Source organism: Mesocricetus auratus, unplaced genomic scaffold (assembly GCF_017639785.1).
Source record: "Mesocricetus auratus isolate SY011 unplaced genomic scaffold, BCM_Maur_2.0 Super-Scaffold_4256, whole genome shotgun sequence".
In the NCBI taxonomy this organism is placed as follows: domain Eukaryota; kingdom Metazoa; phylum Chordata; class Mammalia; order Rodentia; family Cricetidae; genus Mesocricetus; species Mesocricetus auratus.
The window spans coordinates 99,037,441-99,061,836 of record NW_024429182.1 but is presented as its reverse complement, the minus strand read 5'-3'; the positions used below and the strand labels follow the sequence as shown (position 1 = coordinate 99,061,836).

General features: G+C 52.9%; 1 protein-coding gene across 4 annotated transcripts in view; it reads left to right on the top strand.

The window, feature by feature from the left end:
- Positions 1–1,103: 1,103 nt before the first annotated feature.
- Positions 1,104–24,396, top strand: part of Gdpd5 (glycerophosphodiester phosphodiesterase domain containing 5) — an 80,251-nt gene continuing 56,958 nt past the window's right edge. For 3 of the 4 annotated variants that reach the window (XM_013116366.3, XM_013116367.3, XM_013116364.3), the window contains exon 1: positions 1,104–1,809. The gene's annotated coding sequence lies outside the window, so the exon portion shown is untranslated. The remainder of the gene's footprint in view (positions 1,810–24,396) is intronic. The other variant, XM_021229507.2, reaches the window with a different exon arrangement.

The window sequence follows — 24,396 nt, the reverse complement described above, 5'->3', positions numbered from 1 at the left end:
TAAGCCCACTCCCCATCTTTTCTTCACTCATTTCCCTGTCAAGCTGCAACATTGAGTTTATTTATCATTTTTATTATGTTTTGTGAGACAGGGTCTCATGCACCCCACATTGGTTTTGAATTAATTCTGTAGCCGAGGATGACCTTGAACTGACTGAGCATCGCCACAGGAGGCTAAAGCCTCCTTTCAAAGCAAGGCTAGCCAGGAATGTCAGAGATGGTAGGTAGAATCCTAGACCGGTAACGGGAATCTGGGGGTACATCACGGAGCTCTTCAGGCTTGGTTCGCAGCAGAGACATGGGGCTTACAGATGAAACTGTGCTATGCGGCCTCACCCCAGGGATCCCCAGACCAATTAGTGACATATGCCCCGCCCACGCACACTCGCAACATTCATTCATATATCAAACCCTTTCACGCCTGCTCAGTGCCAGGCACAGACGCTGGGGCCTCAAAGACAGGGACGGGGAGGGGGAGCAGGTGCGCAGCCGACACACGTCACGATTCGAGATGAGTTGTCCTCACACACCTCCGCTCTTATTTTTGAAACTAATAACGACGTTCCTCCTTGAGCTGCCGAACGCTGAAAAAGGGGAAGTGTGGGAAACAGATCTGCTCTTTATTTCTAAAAACTTCTTTTGCACCGTTTCCTAAAATCTGAACCTTTCACTGCTCTCAAATGCAGCTCGGTGCAAGGAGTTAGGAGGAGCCAGAGACCGGCAGCATCATGCTACGCCCCGGGCTCCGTCACCCAGGGACATCCCGACCCCAACCTGGTCTCCTCCTTGTCTTACTCTAGAGGATCGCGGTCAACCCAAGCCCTCACGCTTCTTCCTCTATCCTGGTCCCTAGGCGGCCCCGCTCCACCGCATTCATTGTCCTCCTTCAGCCACACCAGACCACGCTGAGCAGAGTTCCGCCCTCTTTCCACTCTCCCATTGGCTCCTGTTGTCCAACCGCGCGAGGACCCGCCTAGCATAGTCCTGCACGCCCCGCCTTTGCCCGCGGCCCGGCTAGGGGCGGGGCTCTTCTGGCCCCACCCTTGGGGGCGGGGGCCAGGCTCGCGGGCGCTCGGGCGCTGTCTCGGCGGAGCTCGGCTCGGCTCGGTTCGGTCTGCAGCTCGGGTGGGGGTGGGCAGCTAAGGGTGACAGCGGCGGTGGCAGAGACTGCAGCGCCGGGTTGAGCAAGTGGCGAGCGCGGAGCGGATAAGAGGAGGAAGTGGAGCGGCGGCGCTGAGCTCCAGAGTCCGCCGTCGAGCTAGGTCCGCCCAGATTTGCAGAGCGAGCCGTGTCGGGACCTGGGCAGACTTCTTTGCCGTGCTCCGGCCGCTGGCTCCCAGCCTGCCCTGCCCTGCCCTGCTGGTCCGAGCTCGGCATTCCGCGCCTGGACTTTACCAGCCCGGTGGTCCTCAGCTGCTTGATCCGGAGCTCCGAGGCGGGACGCGCCCGGCCCGATCATACCAACCTATCTCCGCCCGTGTGCTCTCCGTTCCCGGTCCGCGCAAGGTGGTCCCAGCTTCCGAACCTAAGTGTAGAGGCGCCAGGAACCGGCCTCCGGTTCCCGAAGAACCAAACCTTCAGCTACCTTGGACCGAACTGCTCCGGACTTGAAACTGTACTGGCACTGCCCGGGTCCAGCGCACCGTGAGGGGTCCCAAGCAGTCAGGACAGTCAGACTGAACCCCTGGGCTGGTGCTGCGAGCCGAAGCTGCCACCTTCCTCCGCCCTAGGCTAAGGACTTGGAGGTGCTTGCACCAAAGAGAACACGGGGGGTTCTTCTGTCCCAGTCTCCAGCGAACCGAGGTTGCAGGTGAGAGCCCCGGATGCGCGGCGGGAGCGGTCCCGGGCGGCGAGAGGCACGGCCCGGGTCAGTGGAGGGCGTGGAGGGGACACCCGCAGAGATTCAACTATTTAGGAGACGGCGCGCAAAAGATAGTAGAGAGAAATCCGCACTTATTGAGTGCTCATTGTGTGCAGGTCCGAGCCCCGCCCTTGCACACACAAATTGTTCCTTATCCAAAGCTCCGTGCTACCCCTCCCTGAGATAAAAGCCGTTGTGATTGTTATGGACGCGGACCGATGGGGGAAACTAAGGCGTGACAGGGCTGAGGACCTCTGCTCTTCGTAAGGAGGATTAGACGGGAGACGATAAAGAGAGAGCAAAGAGAGAGGGGAGAAGAAAGGAAGTAGATAGCCTACAAGCAGGAGATTGGCAAGGTGGGGTGCCACGGGGACATCCAAAATCCAAGCACTGGTCTTAAAGCTGAAGAGGCACTTCTCTTTACCAGTGACTCTTGGATTACGGACATGCCACCTGCCAGGAAAAGTGAGGGCAGAGGTGGGAAGCTTCCCAGTTCCAAAAAATCTCTTCCTGGGGTCTAGGTTGGAGGGACAACCTGCCTCCCAGAGTCAGGGGCCCCAAGTTCCTGAAGTATTCTTATCTGTTAGGTGCTCTCCATGTTGGTTTGTTCCCAAGTCACAGACATGTGAAAGCAGTTGTACCTCAGAACTCACCCACCTTCCCTTTTTGACATTGTTAATGGGGGACACTGAAGACTTGGGGAAGCACAGGCACTTCAGGCCCTAAGGCCAGTGAGTGGTTGAGCCAGAAGTAGACCTGAAAAAGATTTCCAGATATCCGTCAGGGGTCCTGGCCCTTTCCCAGCTCATACCTTTGGAGTTTGTGGCTGGTGTTTCCCCACCCCCAGTATGAGGCTGGGGTGAGCATGCATGAGGCTGGGGTGAGCATGTATGATGCTGGGGTGAGCATGTATGATGCTGGGGTGAGCACGTATGAGGCGGGGGTAAGTATGTGTGTGGTTGGACTGGGACTCTGAACAAGGCCTGACCTCAGTCCCTGTTACTGCAGAGGAACCTGCAAGACCCTTCTGGCCCAGGAGAGAACTTCTCCAGGTCTTAAGGTTAGGGTGGCCATGTCTGGGGACACAGTCCAGGTGTCTCAATTTCCAGGCAGAAGTTCCTCTCACTGCCTCTGGATCTGTGCAGGAGAGGGGTATTGTGAAAGAACATTTGGCAGGGACTCTGTGGGCTCTTGTTCTGGGTGGGGAGGGGGAGGCATATAGCCTTGGTCTGGGCACTGTGGCCATGGCTGGGACTTGTTAACCTTTGTTGTGCTGAGATCCTTGGACTGTGGGGAAACTACCTCGGAAAACCCCTGGGAGATAGAGCAGGGTCTTAAAGACTAGAAGCCCGTTCCTGAGGTTGGAGGGATCCAGGGGGCCTAGAAGGTGACTAAGGGGCTTGGGGTTCCCCCTCCCCCACCTCTCCCTGAGGATTCAAATCCTCATAATAATCCTTGATCTAAACAGAGCTCTCCTTTGATGAACTGATTTCACACCTGTGATCTCATTTCTCCGGTGCTGAGAAGAGCTGGGAGCCTCAGGTGAGGCCAAGCAGGGGGCTGTGGGAAGCCTAGTTCGGTCAAAACACTGTCACCAACTCAGATAACCAGAGGATCCCATAGACAAACTGTTGAGCACTAAGGAGTTTGTGGAGCTTGCCCGGTATGGGCTTGCTATGTTTGGGGCTACCCTGTGTGGGAAACTGAGGCCCAGAGAGGTGAAATCTTTGACCAAGGCCTGATGAGTTTGCTTCAGGAACTATTGAAGCATCAACTGTCTGCCAGGTGGTGTAGAAATTACTCAGACGGGCTAAGTGGCAGACTGCAGACTAAGTGACCAGTGGTCGGAGCTGTGGTGATGAACCTACCTCACACCCTGACCATGGGGCAGTCTTGTCACCCTCTGAGCCCTCTGCTTTTCTGTAAGTGTGGAATGGCTCTTCGAGCCGAGATTAACTGAGCTATAGACACACAGCGCCTGGCCACCATCCATTTCCTTCCCTGTGGAGAAAGGAAACTGGAGTTTTGACCAGGAAGTCTGGAAAATCCTCAAACTTGCTTGAGGCCAGAACACAGGTGGCTGTTGCAGGCTGAGAAACTTCGACTTGCTTAGCTGGACCCCTGCTAAGCAAGACCAGACTCCCTGTGCCAGCTTCCCTAGTTACAAAGCCTCCTAGAATCTGTTTGGAGATACTGGTAAGGGGCTCTGGATTCTAACAGTCCTCATACCCACTGTGGCTTCCTGTGGGGCAGGAGCTGGTGTCCATTCCCTTTGGCCCATTGTCCGGCCTCCCTGAGCATAGGGCTCAGTGAATAATTTATCACTCCCCTCACTGGGAGGCAGGCTAGGGAAATAGCTGTGCTCTGCTGGGCTTCCGCTCCGTCAGAGGGGGGCCAGTGGCTCCAGATTGTACCTCAGTCTGGGTTGTGCTGAGCGTGCACATGTGAGCGTGTGTGAGTGTGTACGTGAGTGTGTGTGTGTGAGAGAGAGAGTGTGTGTTCAGAGCAGGACAAGGAAAGAAGGATCTACTTTCCTCCCAGCTCTCTGTTGTTGGGGGGCTGAGGGTGAGAGGTATCTCTGTAGGCAGCAGAGGTAGCTGAACCATGATCAAGCTGTAGGCCTCAGAGTCCAGAGATGTGGGGGAGGGGAGAGTGGCCAGGGAGGTCCTCGGGGAATCTTCCTTGTGCCACTTGCTCAGGTGAGAATGGAGGCCAAGACCCCTGACAATACATGGCCACCTTTTGTCCCCTCTGTGAAACTAGCACAGCGAAGCTCAGTCTCGAGTTCATTCTGGGTGATGGTAGGGTCACGTAAGTGTAACACTGGGCAGCAGTGGTAGTCAGTCGTAAGGAGTGCTTCACTGTGAGCACACAGGGAGTCGGTGTGTGTTGGGAATGGAGTGGCACGGTGGGTGGGGGGTTGAGGAGAATTCTGGAGCGGAATACTGGGGTAGCGGTTCAGAATCAGAGCGATCAGGTGGGAGAGGAGTGGAGGCCCTGCTCAGAGCCCCTTGGAAGTGGGGACCATGCCTTGGGTGTCCTTTGCCAGGCATAGGCACTAACAGGGCCTCAGGCGCCTTGCTTATCACTGTTTAACACATGTGACCACTGAGCTACCCTTTCGCTTGTGGGATAGTCTGGGCCACATCCCTGCTCCATCTCTGCTCACTTCTCTCTCTGTGTTGGTCACAAATCCCGCCCTAGATGTTCATGGGTTGTCCAGCCCTCTGGGGTGCCACCTGTAAATGTTTAACCCTTCATAGTAAACATACACTGATAAAAGTAATAGTATTCTACACTTTGGGAAGTGCAGGCACATTTAATTCTGTCATGGTGATGTTAGTGATAGCTAATGCCCTTCAGTACCTAGGATGGGCTGCACCCTGTGCTGAGCACTTGAGATACTACCCGTCATGGTAACTCTGCAAAACGGCTGCTTTTGCTGAGAGACTGGAGCTCAGAGAGGTGCTCTGTCTTGTCCAAATTCTTGCAGCTCCACATCAGGAAATGGGGAGTCGGGCCTGCATCTGTTTCAGCTGGAAATCTTTGCTCTTCCCTGTCACTGAATGGACGCTTAGCCAGCTTTTAGGAGATGTTCTATGCCCTCAACTCCATTGAGCACCCCGAAAGCGTTCTTCGCATATGATGAGCCTAGACTCAAGCCTTGTTACCTAGGCCAACAAATGGCAGTGTTGGACTGAGTATAGGGCCCAGGAAGGAACCCTGGTCCTGGGCTCTGTGCTAGCTGGCAGGATATATTATATTGCCTGCGGTGAGTCAGCCCCTCCGCGTCTTGTTTAATGCCCCAGCACCAGCATCTCCAGTCTTCTGTAGTGTCCTTCATGACCTGGCAGAAGAGGTCACAGTACATGGCCGAAAGATGTGGTGGGGCAGGCAGTTGTGATTTTGGCCTGGCTGATATCTGGGCCAGAAACACTGTGGTCATTTGAAGGAAGGTGGTGGCCTGGGCTGCAGGCAGCATGGTCATTAGCTATGACTGAGAGCCGGCGGGGCTAGGCCAGGTTGGCAGGACTAGAGGCCAGCTGGCCCGGCCACTGTGGGGTCATTGGCAGGGCAGCTGGCTTCTCCTTGCTTTGCTGCCTGTAGGGTGCCAGGGCTTTGTGGGCCGTATTTGCCTGCTGTTCTGTTGTGGCTAGGGGAGGATTAGGCCTGGAGATGCCTCCTCCCAGAAGCCCTTGGGACTCCTCTCAAGCAGGTTGAGCCCAGCCCTCCTCTGTTGCTGGCCCAAGGACCCTGTTCACCTGATTATCCTGGGGAGGGGATGGACCTGTCTGCAAGCCAACCAGTAGAACCTCTTCCCTGAGTGCCTAGAATGGACACTTCCTAGGACAGAAGAGGCAAGTGGCCCCTGGCGCAAGTCTTCCAACTCTGGTGTGTTTTCTTACATATAAGATGAGCTGATCGTAGCAATGTGGGAGGCTTAGTGTTATGTAGGGAGCAGGTACCTGCTGAGGTCTAGCACACAAGCAGGTTCTCCGTTAGTGAATCCCCTTGCCTTTCCCTCTTTGGCCTCATGAACTAATGACTTTGTAAGAAGCTAACTGAAGAGCCCAGAGACGGATCCAGGGAATGGCCGGGAGGACTTCCTGGAGGAGGCTTTGGAGTGAATTCAGATGGGAGATGCTGCTTCCCATCTTCATGTGTGAGCATAAGCAGACAGTTGTTGGCCTGGGAGCGACATTGAGCTGGGATTGGGGCAGGAGTAGGGCCGAGAAGTCTGGGGACCTGGGTGTCTCTTCTCAAACCCTATGCAGCAGTAATAATCCAACTGAGACAAGCCTTTGGGATCCAGCCAATAGATGCAGAACAAGTATGAATCCTTTTTTTTTTTTTTTTTTTGCAGCGAGGTAGCATTACCCCACCCTTTACCCACCAATGGAGACTGTGGCCTGTGGGGAAACATACTGACCACAGGTAAACATGTGGGTGCTAAAATTTAAAATTCCAAGCAGAAAAGTGATTTCCTGAGGCTGGTCCTACTCATATGACTGAGGCAAGTCACCTCAACTGTAAAATGGGGCTCATTACATCACCTCCTTCCCAGGGCTATTGTGAGGATGACATAGATCCCACACATAGGTACTCAAAAGGCCCAGCACAGCCTGGGGTTTGACTCAGAGGTGGAGCACTTCCTGAATATGCACAAGGCCCTGGGTTCGATCCCCGGTACCATGCATGCACACACAAAACCCCAGCACATAATAAGCACTCAGTGAATGGTAAGCTGTTGTTTTTTGTGTCACTGGTACCTAAGCGCTCAGTGAATGATAAGCTGTTGTCATCCGTGTCACTGGTACCAGGCAGGTTGCTGAGAGAGAACAGGTGCTTACGGAGGGTGTTGGAATGGATCCCAGGCAAAGGGCAGTTTGAATGAACAGCCTGGTAGGGAGAGGAGGACACAGAATCCATGACTATGCAGAATGTGATTAGGTAGGTCAGGGTTGGGGTATCCAGAGAAGGATCAGGGAAGGCTTCCTGGAGGCAGTGCTCTGAGCTGGGCTTGGGTCTTCCTTCCTAAGGGTACCCAGGACCTCTAGCCTCTGCGAGCTGTCCTCCTTCCATCCCTTGCCACCTCTCCATCCACAACAGGAGGGCCAAAAGGCAGGTTGGGAGAAAATACAGACAGCTCACCCAGGAGGCCTAGCCTTTCCCAGGCTAGGGCCAAATTCATAGGCCCATTTGGAGCTCTTTTATCTTCTGGCTCACAAAGTAGCCAGTCACAGTGGGGGTCCCTGGCTTTCTCTCTGTAGCTGTCCATCTTGTGAATGAGTGGACTGAGAAAAAGTGTCCTAGCTGGGCCTAGTGACCCACGACTCTAATCCCAGTACTCTGAAGGTAGAAGCAGCCAGATTCTTGTGAGTACAAGGCCAAACTGGTCTACAGAGTGAGTTCTAGGACATCTGGGGCTCTAGAGAGAGAGACCCTGTCTCAAGAAAGAAGAACAAAACATCATTAACAACAAAACAAAAGAAGAAAAAAAGAAAAAGTGTCCCCCCCAACCCATCTCACCCTCCAGTGAAGAGGCTCAAAGAGAAAGTTCTTTCCTACATAAAGGAAGCCAAGAGCACCCACCCACCCACCCAAAGAATCCTAAAGAAACTCACCCAGAGGGCACCCGGGGTCAGGGCACCCTTGTGCTTGCCTTAGTTAGGATTGGCTGTGAAGGCTGAGGACACGCCCTCTGGAACATGGGATTAGAGTATTAAATCCCTTTGTTGCCCAAAGAGGTTCCTGAGGTAGGTGTGGCTGCAGTCGCTCTGGCCTTCTGAGAAGGTCTCTGTAGCTATGGTAAGGTCTGGGCTGTCCCTGAGGAAGGCTTGGGCTCAGTTGTTAGAGTTTCAGGACATTTCAGTCGGGGGCTTCTGAGACCTGCCTGTGGTCTCCACATACTGCCTGAAACACCCCACAAGGCTGCCCATCTGAGGCCACACTGCTGACCTGGGACTTCTCTGAGTAGAGACGTGGCCGTGGGAAGAACCTCAATTTGACAGACTTTGCTCCGCCAGTGTCTTTCCAACCTTGGTTTCCTCGTCTGAAGATTGGGGGTAGAAATAATCTCTGTCTAAGATGAGACCATGCATGGAATGTGCCTGCCTGACGTGTCATGTCACCAGTGTGTAGTGAAAAGTCCCAGAAGCAGCAGCAGAGCCTGGCTGGACTCAGTCCCTGGATTCCCTGTCCCAGCTACCTGCTTGTACCAGGTTTCTGGGGTCAGGGCTGGGTGGGGGAGGGTGAGTCCATAGACTTGGGGTTCTCCCATTGTCTTCTTTTTTAAAAAATATTTATTTTGTGTGTACAGGTGTTTTGTTGTGTGTTTCATCTGCTTGTATGTCTATGCATCGCATGCATGTCTGGTCCCCCCAGAGGCCAGAAGAAGGTGTCAGGTTCCCATGGAACTGGAGTTACAGACAGTTGGGAGCTGCCGTGTGGGTGCTGGGAATTGAACCCCAGTCCTCTGGAAGAGCAGCTAGTGCTCTTAACCACTGAGTCCTCTCTGTAGCCCCCCATTGTCCCTCTTTTCTGTAAGTGATAGTCAGCACTCCATTTGCTTGGTTTTGTTTCAGTGGTCAAAGTGTCAGGCTCCCTGTAACAATGGAGCCTTGTCTGAGTTTGCTTGTTTTCCAACCCGGACACCCGACTGCCCCGCCTACCAGGTCCTGGTCCCACCTGGGAGAACTGGAGAATGTCAGAGGGGTGTTTTGTTTTCCAGCGAGGTGAGGGTGTCTGGGGGACATCAAGGGCCTCTGTGCAAGCCCTCACCGGCAGTTGACCCCACTGAAGTCAACCCTCTGTATTGCCAGACAATACAATCAATCCAACGACTGCCATGTGGGGTGAAGCCAGTGGGTTTAGAGACGCAAAAACTTGTCTTTTGAGTCTCGGCTTTGTCACTTACTGCAAGGTGACAATGGGCAAGTCATTTTGTCTTTGGGCAGAGTTTGTCTATGTGAACGAGACTGTTGGGGAGTCACGCTCAGCCTGCTAGCGTAGTAAGCTGGGACCCCATGCCAAAGCACATTGACTGCTACAATCCCCTCAAAGGCAGGGTTCAGGGGCTCTCTCCTCTCCATCTCTGTCTTCCCCAGCAAGTCAGGATGAATGTGGCCTCCACACAGGCCTTGCCTTATCTCCCAGTGGGCGAAGTTCACGAAGACACTGGTGGCAGGTGCATAGAGGCCTCCCATGCCAGCTCAAAGCCAGGCATGTGGTGGTCATGTTCAATGTTCCCTAGGGATGACAGCTGCTGCCACTAGTCTCTGATGACTATTCAGGCCTTGCTACCCTGAGCTCAGGAGCTCCCAGTCTCCTAAGTGAGGGAATATAGAACCTTCCGGCTGTGGTAGAACGTCATCATTGGTAATGGAGGGTGTGGGAAGTATGTGGGGCTACTTCTAAGCAGGGAACAGGTGGCATGGGGCAAAGGACAGGTTCTGAACTTGGGAGGAAGCCTGGCTAAGGGATCGTACTTGGCATGGAAATGCTAGGAGGCCCCACAGGATGCTGGTGGTTCTGCAGAGCGTAGAACACAGAGCCCTTGCACTAGTCCCCAAGGAGCACCTGCCTGGGTCTCACCAACAGCTCACACCTGGGCATCAGTGACAGGCAGGAGTCTCAGTGCTCAGAAGAGGGTCCTGTGGAGGGAGGAATGTGGGCCTCAGAGTCTATCCTCACTTTCAGTCCCACCTCTGCATCTTTGAGTAGAACTGAAAGACATTAACCCTGGCTGAGCCTTAGCTGCTCACCCATGAGCCTGGCAAAAATTACTGTCCACTCTGTTCCAAGGTAAATGATGTAATGGATAAGACAGCATCTTACATTTCACAGGAAGCCCTATAGCCACCCTCACCCCACTCTCCTCCTCTGTGTCATCCTTAATGCCTCTCCAGGAAGTTCTTTCTTGCATCTAACTGAAGTCCATTGTTCTGAAGCTGGAATCTCTTTCATACTGTCTGGGGACTGTGCAGAGGCGAACTGAGCCCATCCTCCATCCTGATGTGCCCAACAGTAGCTGCAGTGAGGCAGGGAGCAGGGCAACAGGGCCTGTCAGTTTCCACCCTGGCGCATGGGGTCCCAGCAGCTGATAGCAGAGCCGTCTGCCCAGGGTGGAGGGTATGTGTGTGAATTGTCCAAACAGTGTGATTCTAGGGCAGAGGAGAGAGCCCTGGCCTGAGCCAGAGGCGTGAATGCTGGTGGCTGCCCGTCCTGCCATGGAGCTTAAGGCTACTTAACATCTTTCACGCTCAAAGCCCTAGAGGGTATCTGCATTCTGGGGCCCAGGTCCCCCCAGTGAAGTTTCGCTTCATGGCCTTTTTCTTATTGTTGGGCCCCAAACAACCCAAGAGTAGAGTAGGCAAGGGCTCTGCTGGTGTTTGATGGTGGTAGGATTTGAATAATTCATTCAGGCTGAGGCTCCAGGTCAGCTGGAGATTCCAGACAATGGCCATCATGATACTCTTGGGTCTGCCTACCCAGCTAACTCTGCACAGTGGCTCTGTCTTGCTTGTATACTTTCCCTTCAGTAGAACTACCCTATCTACTGTCTCCTCAATCCCTGCAAATGGGAAACCAGAGAGAGGCTCAGAGAAACTGGTACAAGAACTGGCTAGAGATCCCACAGCCCATCTGGGGGACTGGGAAGAGAACCTGGAGAGTCTCCCCCGACTCCCAGACCAAGCAAGACCCTCTGGGTGATTGACAGGGGCGGAACACAGGATAAGCAAGTGGTTGTAGACCAAGTTGGCCCCATCTGGAAGAGCTAGGCATCAGGCAGAACCCTGCTCTGTGGGCAAAGGGGGAGGAGAATAAGCCTCAGGAGTGTGGCTTTCTCTCTCCAGACATTCTGGACCCTGCCAGTTCTGCATGTCTTGGGAACTTAAGCATTTTGGTATCGCAGAGGACTCAAGATTTCTTCCTGTTGTCTTGGACACACACCAGCGTAGTCTTGCAATGCCTTAGTATCGCAACATCTCTGAATTCCCCACAGTCTATGAGGAACATTTGTTAGGGAGGCAACAAGAGTAGGTTCTAGAAGCAAGCCTGCCCAGGACTCCACTATGACTCCCACCTCCTCATGGATCTCAGATTCCTCATCTTCTCACACACACACAGCTAGAGACCTGTGCTGGCGGTGCGAGTTGAGTGAGGGGATGCTTATCCTGCACCCGGTGCAGTTTTGTGGTTGTTACCATCAGCCTTACTTTATAGATGAGAGAATGGAGAGTCAAGGCAAGGTGACCGCCCAAGGCCACTCAGTGCGGTGGTTTGCTCCTCTAGGCTTCCAGTCTGTTGGGTTTTTTGTTTGTTTGGTTTTTGTTTTCCTACGAAACCACACCCTCAAGTGAACTGCTGCCTCATTTACTCAGAATCTTCCATGTGTAGTGATGGTGCCTGCTGTGGCTTCTTGTCCACAGTGCCAAATAGCCCTGTCTGGAACTTGGTGGGTATTTTCAAAATGTCTTGCACATTGAGTATGCCAAATGGTGTAGGTGCAGGAAGTTATCTTCCAGGCAGTGAAGGCCTGTGTCATGCCCAAAGGCTTCCTCTGCTCATCATACCTGTAAAACCATTTGCATAATTTGGGATGGAACCCAAATTATTATGTGACAGAGCATGGAGCCTGGGATGGGGAGATGGTTCTTTTCCTGCTCAAGGTAGGAGTGGTCATCCTACAAGGATGGGCCTTAGAGAACTTGCCTGCTGTGTCAGGTGCCTGCCTGCTCTATGACTGTACCTGTTCAGCTCTATCTTTTGGCCCTAGTCTCCCCATTCCTTCTTCCTGCTACCCACAAACCTGCCTCCTGCAACCCAGCACCCCTTCCTTCTCCCCTCCTGCTTGTCTGAGTGTCTTCTAATTGGCTGGTCTTATTAGCCTTCATTCATTCATTCCTATCCAGTCAGCTGCTGATGCCCTGGACCTGGATGAGAACTCCATCCTAGAGGATGTCTGCAGTGGCTGTGCTTGGTCAGGCATGACCACACCCTTCTGGCAGAAGACGGGGAAATCATGATGCACAGAGCGAATGCTGGCACTGGACTTCTGCCTCTGCTTGCCTCACCACTCTGAATCTCCACAATAGTCTAGGGAGGAATCTTGACACCTCAGCCAGCAATGGATGCCCGGCCCAGCAGGCCAAGTCCCCACCCTACAGCTAGTTCACATCTCCAGCCTACCCTTGACATCTCCTTCCTCTATACTCTATTTGCAGGCTTTGTGGTCTCACCTTCTTTTCTGTCTGTCACCAAGACTTGGTGATAGAGGCTGAGGTTGGACTATTAAATGGTCAGTTCAGTGTGGCCTTTCCTGGATACCAGCTTCAGAGCATCCTCTGACAGACAGACAGACAGACAGACAGACAGACAGACACGCGTGCGCTCCTGCAAGGGACTTGAATTAATCCCCAGCTGTGCTCTGGAGAGCCATAGTGTCACATATGTAACTCAGAACCTTCTTGGGGCATTTCCTGTGTTACAAACAAGTAGCAGTATACAGTTACCCTTTCCCAAACTTGTGATCTTTTGTGTGGTGCTTTGTTTTTTGAGATATAATCAGGCTGGCCTTGAACTCCAGACCATCCTGTGTGCACTTTCTAAGTGTTGTGATTTCAGGTTTGCTTTATCACGCCAGGTTCCCCAACTTTTTGGAGGCCTGAAACCTGGTACAGACTGCTAGCCAGATTGTCACCAGGCTGCCTTGCACAGGAAGAAGCTCATTTCTTGGCTTAGGACTGTTTGCATTCTGGAGACTATCTTGAGGACACAGGTGCAAGACAGGCTTGGCTATAATAGTAGAGCTTCAGGTTGTAGGACACGTGAAAGGTAGAGATATGTTGATTCTTCATCCACCAAACGGACCTGTCTCAGGCACCGACTGTGGGCCAGGCACACAGCCAACCCTAGGAAATGCCAAGACACGTCTGACTAAGAATCTTCCATTTCATTTCCCAGCCCACTAAGGGTTTTTAAAGAAAGACAAATACAAGCCTTAAAAGGAAGAAGCAAGTTTTTAATTGTTCCAGGTCGTGGTGGTGGGTGGGTGGGTGACACATTTATTCTGTGCTGTGGAGCTGTACCTAGACCTTGCTTAGCATCAGATCTCTCCGGAGCTACTGAGGGCCAATTACCCTGGGTAGAGATTCGCAGCTGCTGTTGGAACTCTGAGCAGTCAAGTGGAGTGAGGGAGGCCTAGGAGAGGAGGGAGAGCAGAGAGCACAGGACTCTGCCTCCTGAGACTTGGCATTGTAGTGAGATGCCACATGGAAGGTGGGGTGGGGGTGGGGTCCGTCCAGTATTCTCAGTAAAGTAACAACTGGAGCAGAGGTATAGATGGCAGTGTATGGGGATACTCAAAGAGGCCCTGGACAATGGGGGCAGAGGAGAACCACTGGAGAGGTTGCTGGGTAGATAAGGAATGTCAAAGTACCAGCTGAGTGGGTGTCTAGCTGACCAGGAGTGGTGCCCTGAGGGCCAGAGCCAAGTCACATTCATCCCAGTGTCCCCAGCACTTGGCTCGTGCCCAGTTGGCATGTGTGGAGTGACTGGATTTTTAAGCAGGTCCTTCTCTGCAAGCCTCAGGTCCTCTTATTGAGGTTAGGTGAGGCCAATCTTTCCAAAGGCGGAAAGGAGTTCTGGGCATGCCCACTTTTCCTCCAGTCTTGAGGTCCTCCGGCTGGGACGAGCCAGAGGCCCCTGGGTTGGGTTGGCCCCCTTTGCCAGTGAACTGCACTCCTCTTTTTACCTTGCCTCAGCAGTTGGTAGCTCTGGTCACCTCACTAATGGCTCTCCTATGGCCCCCGATCTCAAGACAAGCAGGGTGGAACTGGAGAGGTGAGTTGAGCCTGGCTGAAATGAGTATTAGTGCATCAGCTTGATATGGTGTGGGAATTCTGGAAGGTTCCACAGTCTGCCATCTTCAGTTCCTTTCCGTTCCTTCCTCTATTGAATGAGAATAATAGTAACTCCCTCACAAGGCATTTGTACTGATCTAGGGAGATAACATGGATACGTATTATAAACTGACTTAGGGGCTGGGGATGTAGCTCATTTGGTAAGAGGACTTACCTAGAAAGCTCTGGGCTGCATCCCCAGCAGTGTATAAACCAGGTATAGTGGCACACATCTGCAATTAATCCAAGTGTTCATGAGATTAAAGGCAGGAGGATCATAAGTTCAAAGCCATCTTTGACTCTATAGTAAGTTCAACTTTAGGCTGGGATAGATGAATCCCTGTCTCAGGAAAAAAAAAATAGGACAGGATAGAATAGATAGATAGATAGATAGATAGATAGATAGATAGATAGATAGATAGATAGATAGAATAGATGATAGATAGGTAGATGATTGATAGACAGATCATCAATACTCTGTACTGTTCAATTGCTATGAATCCCCCAGACTTCGGGCTCCCTTGTCACTTTTCTAGACGTGTTCCCTGCGGCTCACTGTGTCTTACCAGGCTTCCCCTGCTGCATAGGTTTTATTCAGGCCACAGAAATAGGACTCTGATTATGTACAAGTTTCTCTCACAAGCCTATGTGAGAGAACAGTACTGTGTGTTGGTGTGCACGGAGCAGGAACAGACACCTTTCTGTCCCTCTTGTCTCTTGGATCTAGGAACCAGGCACCACCCTCCCCAGTTGCATCCCAGGGGTATGAGGTTTTGACCTCTAGGACAGGTGGGATGCATGTGTCAGGAACTCTCTTCAATTTGTCAGCATTGCTATAGGCTGGGTCCACAGGACCTGCCTGCATATGGGGTAGGGAGGGGGAGTGTCTGGTCCTGGGCAGCTGGTGGTGATGAAGGATTGGCACTGATAGTCACAGGAACTGAAGGACAGAAAGAGACAACCACTCTAACATCCCCTCCCTTTCCCTACTGGTTTTAAGGAGGTGTCAGTGGGGCGACTGAGATCTCCAGGGCAACTGTACTTCATCAAAACTCAAAGCATCCACTCCAGGCTCCAGCAGCTACACAGGGTGCTTGGTCAGAGCACCCTGGCCAGGATGGGATCTCAAGGGATAGGGCTGTCCCTACCCAGCATTCCATTATCCTGAATCCTGAGGGCCCATCCTAATGTACAGCTCCCAGATGGTGTCCTGGCCCCATCAGAGCAGAGTGGAGAACAGACAGCTGGCAAGGCTGGCCCCGGAGACAGTCCAGATGTTCCTTACGCTTGGGTTGGTGGGTAGGAGAGGCCTAGGGGTGGCAGCAGCTGAAAGGATGAAATAGCATAGCAATGTAACTTAAGCTGGTTACAGAGAAAAGACAGTCCCCAGCATGTGTGCACACACGTGCGAACACACACACACACACACACACACACACACACACACACACACACACACACAGAGTCCTGTGTACAGAATCAGGGTCTTACACATTCAAGATCTTGTCCATTCTAGGCTAGAATGCTACCACTGAGTCATGTCTCTAACCCACCTCTTGTCTTTCTGGCTTAGCAAAGGCATTTGCTAAGTGGGTTCTATCCTGGGCTCCACACTTGCGCCTGCACACCCTTGGATTTGCAGCTGACCTTTCTGACCTTGATTGCAAAGAGCTGCTGAAGTGGCTTGATCTTACAGGCCGGGCTGAGGTCAAAGCAAGCAGAGAGCGTGGCAGGCTACCCGCAGGAAGGGAAGAGTCAATTCCAGGCCTCAGCAGAGAAACAGAGCACTTTAGATACTTGATCCATGGTCTCCCTCAGCAAAAAAGAGGCCGTTTCCACTGGGCTCAGGAAGGGGCAACAGCAGAGGTATGCTAGCACCTGTCACTCCAAATCACCCCAGTGCCTGTCACTTTCAGGGGAGCCGGGCCACCCTTAAGGCTAACCAGGTGGTCTGAGGAGTCCTGTTCTTCCTTGTTCTGTGTCACAGGGAATCACATGCTGCACTCTCCATGTGCTGCAATGAAGGCAAAGCAGAAGCTGTGAGGCCCTGGGGGCACAGCCCCGGGTACAGCCCAGGGCTCCATACCCTAAGACTGGCTTTGTGGTCCTGGTGACAGCCAGACTGTGAAGATGGGCTGTCTGAGCCTCATTTGCCTCCTTTGATGGAGCAGCTGGTGAATTAGCTTCTGGGTGTGCCTGACAAGTGTCCCCTACACGTGTCAGGGTCAGTCCTCAACAGACCACGTATGTGCTCAGCATCCAGTCTTGGGCATGAGGCCGTGATCCCACCCAGTGTCCCATCCCGTTTCTCAGTTTGTCCCTCAGATGACCTTCCGGGGTCGGGGACGCAGAACAGAAGACACAGGGGCCCCAGTTTGGGGTAGATGGAAAGGAAGGGCCCAGAGAAGGACCAGTGTGGGCACCAGCCCAAAGGTGTGCCCGCTGGCGACCCCTGACCCATAGAGGATTCTGCTGGCCTCTGCCTCCAAATCCCTATGTGACATTAGCAGCCAACCTTCCCCTTCCTGCCGCAGTCTTCCCATCCCAAACAGGGTGTCTGAAGAGGTGGTACCAGGGAGCAGCGTGGAGGAACTAAAGGCAGTGGGCCTGGGGCTCTCTCCTATTTCTCCCCTTTGGGGCTGTGGCAGGTCACTGCTTCTTGTGGTCGCGGTGTGTGCTGGTTCTACAGGCACAGGACAGGCACGGTTACCCTGCCCAGCAGTGTCTAGTGTTGGGGGGTCAAGGGGCACCTAGGGTTCATGGGCAGTCTGGATGATTGGAGGGGGGAGTCTACCAGCTGTACTGTGCTGCTCAAGGGCCCAGGGCCAGGGAGGCACCGACGGCCTCTGCCTTCGTGGCTGGCTGGGGAAGGGCATGTATGGGAAGAGGGCCTGTCTTTGTAGCCCTCGGAGACCCTTGCTCTTCTAGAACCATAGACTTTTCTATCCCTGGATCTTGAAAATACTATCTCAGGGGACCTTAGAGCCTTGGCCCCACAAAATCATTACTTGGAAGTGGCCTTAGTGGGTCATAGAATCTAAACCTCCAGGCAGTCCCTCCATGGGGTCCTAGGCCACCTAGAGGCCCTCCAGTGGCCTGGCTCAATTGAGGCCACTGAGATTGCCAGGTTCTTCTGGGCAGTGTGGAGCAGGCACCAGATTCTGTTTGACTGGTAATAGAAGACTAGGTGTGACCTAAGTGCCTCCCAATGCATCAGCCTCCCGTCAGGCACCAGGGAGCTTATTAAGTAGCATCTGGGACCACCCTGGGCTCTCCTGGGTGGAAGGACACCTGACAAGAGTTCCGCAGCCTGGTCCCAGGGGATGACATTTTTTTTTCCTTTTTCTGTAGACTATGGCTCCTCCCACACCCCTCTCCCCTGGGCCTCCAGTCTCCCAGTGTCCTGGGGGAATGTCTTCTGGGACCATTCAAACAAACAAACCAGCCTTTGAGTGGAACAAACCAATCAATAAAATGGCTTTTGGTCTGAAAGCGGAGAACGGAGGGTAGTGGCTGTTATTAAGTGCCTACTGTATGCCAGCCCTGGCCTCAGCATTTGCTGTCCTGGCCTCATCTAACCTACCCAATGGCTATAGTGACTATAGTGAGGATCCTTGGGGAGGTGTCCTGATGTGATCTAGCAGAGTCAGGACTAGGAACCAGTGTCTTACCCACCCTGTGTTTCTGGAGGACAGGGCTGCTGGGAGTCAGGGGAAGGGGCCAGAGGCAGTCTCTACTAGAGAGCTCCAGGGTGGGAAGAATTTATCCTTATGATTATAGCAAATCATGCTCGGCTATATGCTTGAGTCTTTTCTACTTTGGGCATCCTGTGTGGAACTGGAGAAACAGCTGCCCTGGGGGTGGGGACTGTGGCCCTGCCATACCCGTAGCAGGTCCAGGCGTAGGCCCATTGAGTCCCAATTACGTCAAACCCTCTCGGGCCCCTGAGTCTCTCCCACAGACTGGGCAGAGGCTTCTTGGGGCAGGGCCATGAGACCAAAGCACCAGTTCCCTGCTGTCCCCTCCAGGCAGTGTCCTATATGCTCCTCTCTGCAGGCCTCTTGTGCCCACTCCAGCCGGTGACTGCCAGTGTGAGAACTGTAGGGGCTCTTTGGCAGCGTGAATCATTCTTGGGCAGACAGAAGGGTACCCAGGTCATATGGTAAGTGGGCTAGGAGCTCATAGTAGGTGCTCAAGAAATCCCTTCTTTTTTAAAGGCCCAGGCCTACTCTCCTCAGGGGGTAGACCTGGAAGACCTGGGCACTCAGGGCTTGGAGTACGCTGGAGGTCCGGCCTTAGCCTGGAGAGACCCTGCCCATTTGTGTTCACCCAAATCCTGCCCCTCTCAAGTCTTCCTGTGCAAAGTTGAGGCCTTCCTGAGCATTCCTCCCCAGTATCCTTCCTCAACTCATGTCTACCCTGAAACTGGAAGCATTTTATTAAATTTTATTTTATATTAAAAACGCATAGTACGGGCAGGGAATGTTGCTCATTTGGTAGAGTGGTTTGCCTTGCATGGTAGATGCTGTGGGTTTAATCCCTGGCACCATGTTAACAAACAAGGTGTGGTAGATGGAGACCTGTAATTCCAGTGCTGGAGGTTTGGGGCAGGAGGATCAGAAGTTCAAAGTCATCCTCCACTATATAGAGTTGAGACCAGTCTGGGCTAGAGACCCCAACTACAAAGCCAACGAAACACATAACATCCCATCTGAGCTATTTTGACTCACGACTTCATGGCAGTAACTGCATTTACATTGTTGTGCAGGGAGTCCCCAGAGTGGTTGTTCTGGGACCCAGGCCTTGTATTAATGCATACAGGAAAGTGCTTTACTCATCTCCAGAATTCATCACCAGAGCTTTTGCATCAGGTAAAACTGGTACTGTACGCCCATTAGACAACCTTCCCCCACCTCCCCCCCCCACTTCACCCCAGTCCCTAGTGACCACCACTCTGCCTTCTGTTTCTATGAATTTGACTCCTTTAGAAGCTTCATTAGATGGAACCCTGGCATCTGTCACTTTGTGAGTGGCTTATGTCACTTAGGGTAATGCCCTCTTGGCTCATCTGTGTTATACAGCAGGTGGCAGGCTTTCCTTTTAAAGGCAAAGGAATATTCCATGGCGTGGACATACCACATTTTGCCCATTCACCCATTCATGGACAGTTGAGTTGCTTCTATATCTTGACAGGAATTAGACTTTTGACATTGGACAGGCCTGGGTTGGACCCCGTTCAGTGTCACCTTTGTTAAGCCTGAGTCCTTTCCCATCGGCTGCTCTGCTCAGTGGCAGAGCAGTCACTTCTTCCAGAGAGGCCCAGCACACATCAAGCTCACCATGAGTGGCAGGGGGAAGTCATTCCTGTCACCTGATTTCCTTCTAGGGGCATGTCATTTTGTCTGTGGGTTATTGGACCCACTTACCCATATGTCATCTGTACCCCCATGAAGTCAGAGTGGTGGCTGTGTGCCTGTCAGTTGGGCTCAGAGACAGTCAGGGGCTTGTCCAAATTCACACAGCCAGCCAGTGGCCATGCCGTGGTTCTATCCAGGTCTCTAGCAGCACCGAGAGTCCACAAGCCTCAGAGTATCAACTACCTATGGCTCACACACAATTCTGCAAGTGTCAGCGCCGCAGGGTGAGCCTGTGAGGACATCCCGGCAGAGGGCAGAGGCTGCGCCACCTCTGATCCCATGATTCCCTGGGGTTGTGAATAGCAAAGCTGTCCAGACAACAGGACTTGGATGGACTTACTTGTACCCCACGGTCTGGTGTAAGTCCCCGTCTTGCACCAGGGGCTCACACTGTCTTTGTCCCCTCTCACCCTGCCACTCATCGGCTCATCTCTTCTTCCCATCATTCCATTCTTCACTTGGTAGCCACTCCTCTGAGCCCTGTGATGGAGTCGGAGACCAGTCAAACCTAGAGGCCTTAGCATAGGCCGGGCAAGAGCAGTGGGGATTGTGGGCTGAAACTGCCTGGGTTGAAATCCTGCCTCTGTCACTTACTGGCTGTGTGACCTCAGGCAATTGCTTAAGGTCTCCGTGCCCTACGTCTTTCTTCTCTGAAACAACAGATTACCCCCAAACTTCGTGATCTTACATAAAAGCTGTCATTTTAGGGGAGTATAGCGTAATTCGAGAGTATTTGCCTCAGATGCCTGAAGCCCTGTGTTGGGTCTCTTCTACCTCCTAAAACCGACCGTGGAGGTACAGATTTGTAATCCCAGCACCCAGGAGGTGGAAGCAAGGGGATCAGAAGTTCATAGCAGGTTTCCAAATCATTTTGGGCTATATGAGGCTCTGCCCAGAAACAAACAAACCCTTTCATTTTATAAATCAGCGATTTAAGATGGGTCAGGCGAGCAGCCCCTGGTGTGATACATGTGTAGAATAGCAAGGAGCTGGGCCCCTAGATTGGGGCTTCTCTTTGCTCTCATGTAGTTTTGGGGCCTCGTTTGTCCAAAAGCCTGGTGGAAAGCTGGGCATGGTGGTGCACACCTTTAATCCCAGCACTCAGGAGGCAGGGGCAGGGGGATCTCTGTGAATTTGAGGCCAGCCAGGTCTACCTAATGAGTTCTTGACTAGCTAGGGCTATACAGTTAGACCCTGTCTACAAACAAGCAAGCTAAATGCCTGGTTGAGCTCTCCCATAGCATGATGGTTCCTATGCAACCAAGGCACCCTCAGAGTGAATCAGGGTTCCTGCAGGAGCATGCTCACGAGTGAGGCAACAGCTGTGTACCCTTAGAAGACATGGCCTTGAGAGGGTCTGACCGTCCCCTCAGCCATCACTTCCAGGCTCTCCCACCCTTTAACACAGACCTCAGTTCTCCAAGGGAAGAAGTCAGAGTGACACTAAGGGGACTGTGGGGGATGGGCAGTGCTGCAGATGTCTCTGGTAATCCAATCTGCCCCTGTCCTAAGGGCTACATGAGTCAAAACAGGAAATGCCTAGAACAATGCCTAGGCATCGCCTATAAGCTGGAGCTATATATAGCCAGGCGTGATTTTGACCATATGCAATTTACTCATGGTGTGCCGGGCTGCCACTACTGAAGCCTGTCCCAGGAGAACAGAGGCCCTTCCCATGTGGGTGTTGAGGGATCTATAGGAGTTTATCAAGTGGAGACTGTAGACACATGTTCCACACAAAGGAAGCCCAGAGCTAAGTGGAGTCTCTGGAGAAGGACACAGCTCCAGGTGGCAGGGCTCCCTGAGCTGCAGAGGGCAGAACTAGAGGCCTGACTGAGCAAAGCTTTGCACATGACATTTATTCTTGATCTGTGGGTACCAGGGTAAAGTGCAAGGGCCTCCAGTGCCGCCATGGGGAGGCTGCATGTGAACTCAGGAGGATTTGGGAGGTGCTGGGGTTGCAGAAGGCAGGCAGATGGGGCTCATGCCTTTTTTTTTTTGTTTTTGTTTTTACGAGACAGGGTTTCTCTGTATTGTGATCATGCCTTTTTTGTTCCTGTCATCTGCATCAGCTTTGAGTGTGGTATGTGTACCTGGGCTCTCTCCTCCCCTTCTTAGATCAGACCCCGTTACCTTCTCTGTTCAGTTTGGCTCCCCTGGAGAGAGTGGGTCCTGCTTTGGCAGGAGGGCTGGTGGGGCCAAGGTCACCTGGTAGCCTCCTCTGTCCCAACCCAGCCTGCATCCCTTCCTTCTCCTCTTCACATGCCCTCCTTCACTCTTCTACAACGTTGGGGTCCAAACAGACCAGGCGGCCCACCAGGGGTGGCCGATGAGCTGGCCAGATCCACTACTCTCTGAACTGTTAGCTTCAGGGCAACCATGATCCAGGCCCCTTCTGCCTCTAGGCTGTTCATGTCCCATGTGCTCCAAAAGCCTATGCTCTGGTACTGGCGAGTGCATTCACGTGCATGCTCGCCGCGTGCATTTCTGTCTGTCTGTCTGTCTGTGCTTGTGGCTGTGCATGCATGTGGAAGGGGCGCATCATGCTGTGTTCTCTGGGCACTTGTGACAGCTCTCGGAAGTAGCAAGAAAGTGAGGTGACTCATAAAGGACTCCTGGAGGAGCAGAGGGAGGCATGCGTCCTTGTCCTGGGGACTGAGTCAGAGCAGACACAGCTGGCTGCCTTCAGAAGCTAGCCTGAGTCTCTGACATGCTGCTCCATTTGGGTGTTTCTGGACTCTGTGTGTGTGTGTGTGTGTGTGTGTACGTGTGTGCACGAGCACTCAAACAGCTGAAGGCATACTGAAGCCTGTGGGGGCAATCAGAGCTTCCTGCAGAAGGAGTTGAGCCATGACCCTAGAGAACATATCTGGAAAGGGGTAGGAACAGGAGCAGAGCCTGGCACACCATGGGTTAAGGGATTTGAGGCAGAGGGAGTGGGAGGGTGATTCTCCTCTCACTCAGGAGATTGAGGCCCTTGAGAAGAGGGATGAAGGTACAGGCCTAAGGGAGAGTGATGAGTTCCTACTTGGCCACTGTGGTACAGGCCTTCTGGGGGATGCGGGGCAGATGACCTGGGTGTCAGGCCACTCACATCCCAAGATAAGTCCTAGTGTGTAAAGGCCCAGTGGTTGAGCTCAAGATCAGAGAGAGAGAATGGGTATGGGTGGGCAGCCATGCAGGACAGGGGAGAGAAGAGCAGCAAAGGGCTGGGAGCTGGGAGGGAACGTTTCCGGGAAGACAAGGAAGGAAGCCTTTCCTGGAGGGTCGGGTCAGTGTTAGCTGAGGATGCAGAGGTGTCCTGCAAGGAAACTGCTGGTGAACTTGATGGGACAGAGAGAGGAAGTGGCAACATGAGCATGGACGACTCTTCCAGAAGTTTCTAGACAAAGAAGGAAAGGGGAGCAAGCTGGGTTTAGACGTGATTGCTTGGGACAAACTCAGGCCCATGTATTCCCAGCTAGAAGGAGCCTGTCTGTACGGGGTCCAGGCACCTAAGGACCTGTTATGGTCTTTAATAAAAGGGTTGGAAGGTGCCTGGAGGAGGCACTCTTTCCACAGGGGCAACTGTGGGGCATTAAAAAGCCTAAGAGTGGTTGTGGTGGCAGCCTTCATCCTGCCCAAAGCACCGCCCACCTTCAGGCCCCCATCTGCATCTGTAGAGCATCATCCAGCAGGCTGGGAGGACACTAGGATCCTCCTGAAGCAGGTACAGGTCAGGAGTGGAGCCTGGGAATGTGTGGGACTGGCTTGATCCATGCTTGAGGAGATTGCTTCATGGATGTTTCAGACAAGAAGGTCCTGGAAGGGTCAGAATGCTGATTTGCCTGTTTGCAAAGAGACCACGCCCATGCCCAACCCTGGTCCCAGGTCTCAATTACTGGGACGTTCTTCCTTTGAGTCTAGCCTATGTCTTTCCTCCTGTGTGTTCCCTCCTGGTGAACTTGTTCAACCCTGACCGTGGAGCCAAGCCTATCATCCGAATGAGTGCTTTGAGCGGTGGCCAGTGTTTTTACAACTTGTTTTCTTCGTGGAGTTGGTTTGAAGTCTCCCTGCATTCCCAGAATGTCGGACCCGCCCTGATTCACAAGGATTGGCCAAAAAACAGGGTCAGAGCCAGCTAGGAGTCTGAGGACTGAGTCATTCTCCTTGGACCTTCCACAGAGCCTTCCCTTTTCCTTCTAGTGATGAGAGGAGGGAAGGAAAGTGAGACCAAAGGACCAGGAGGGGACAGCAGCAGTGTGTGAGGACACGGACACATCCAGATGATGCAAGCAGAGAGGAGCAGAGGGGACTAAGACCCGGGCTTTCATTTGGGAAGAGCTTAGGTCAAGTTGATGTTCTATTGCCTGGCTGATGGGGGTTTCTGTGCCTCAGTTCCCTCATCTCTGCAATGGCACGGAATCCCAGGTGTCTGAGGTCACATAGCCCAGATGCAGGAGGCACGTGAGAATGGTTTTCAGGAATTCTAGTGAGACATAACTGCTAAGGGAAGACGAGGAAAAGAGGTAAGAGGTGACATCAGCCAGCTCCATGCAGGGACTCTGGCTCAGTTCAGCAGGCAATCAGGAGACAATGACACTGTACCCCAGTAGTAACACTCCAGGAGCAAAGACTTGGTAAAGGGCTGCCTTGGAGGGTGGTGGTGTCCTGGGGTACAGGGCTTCCAGCAGTCCAGGGGAATTTGGGTCCTCAAAGTCAGGCACTTGCCATGA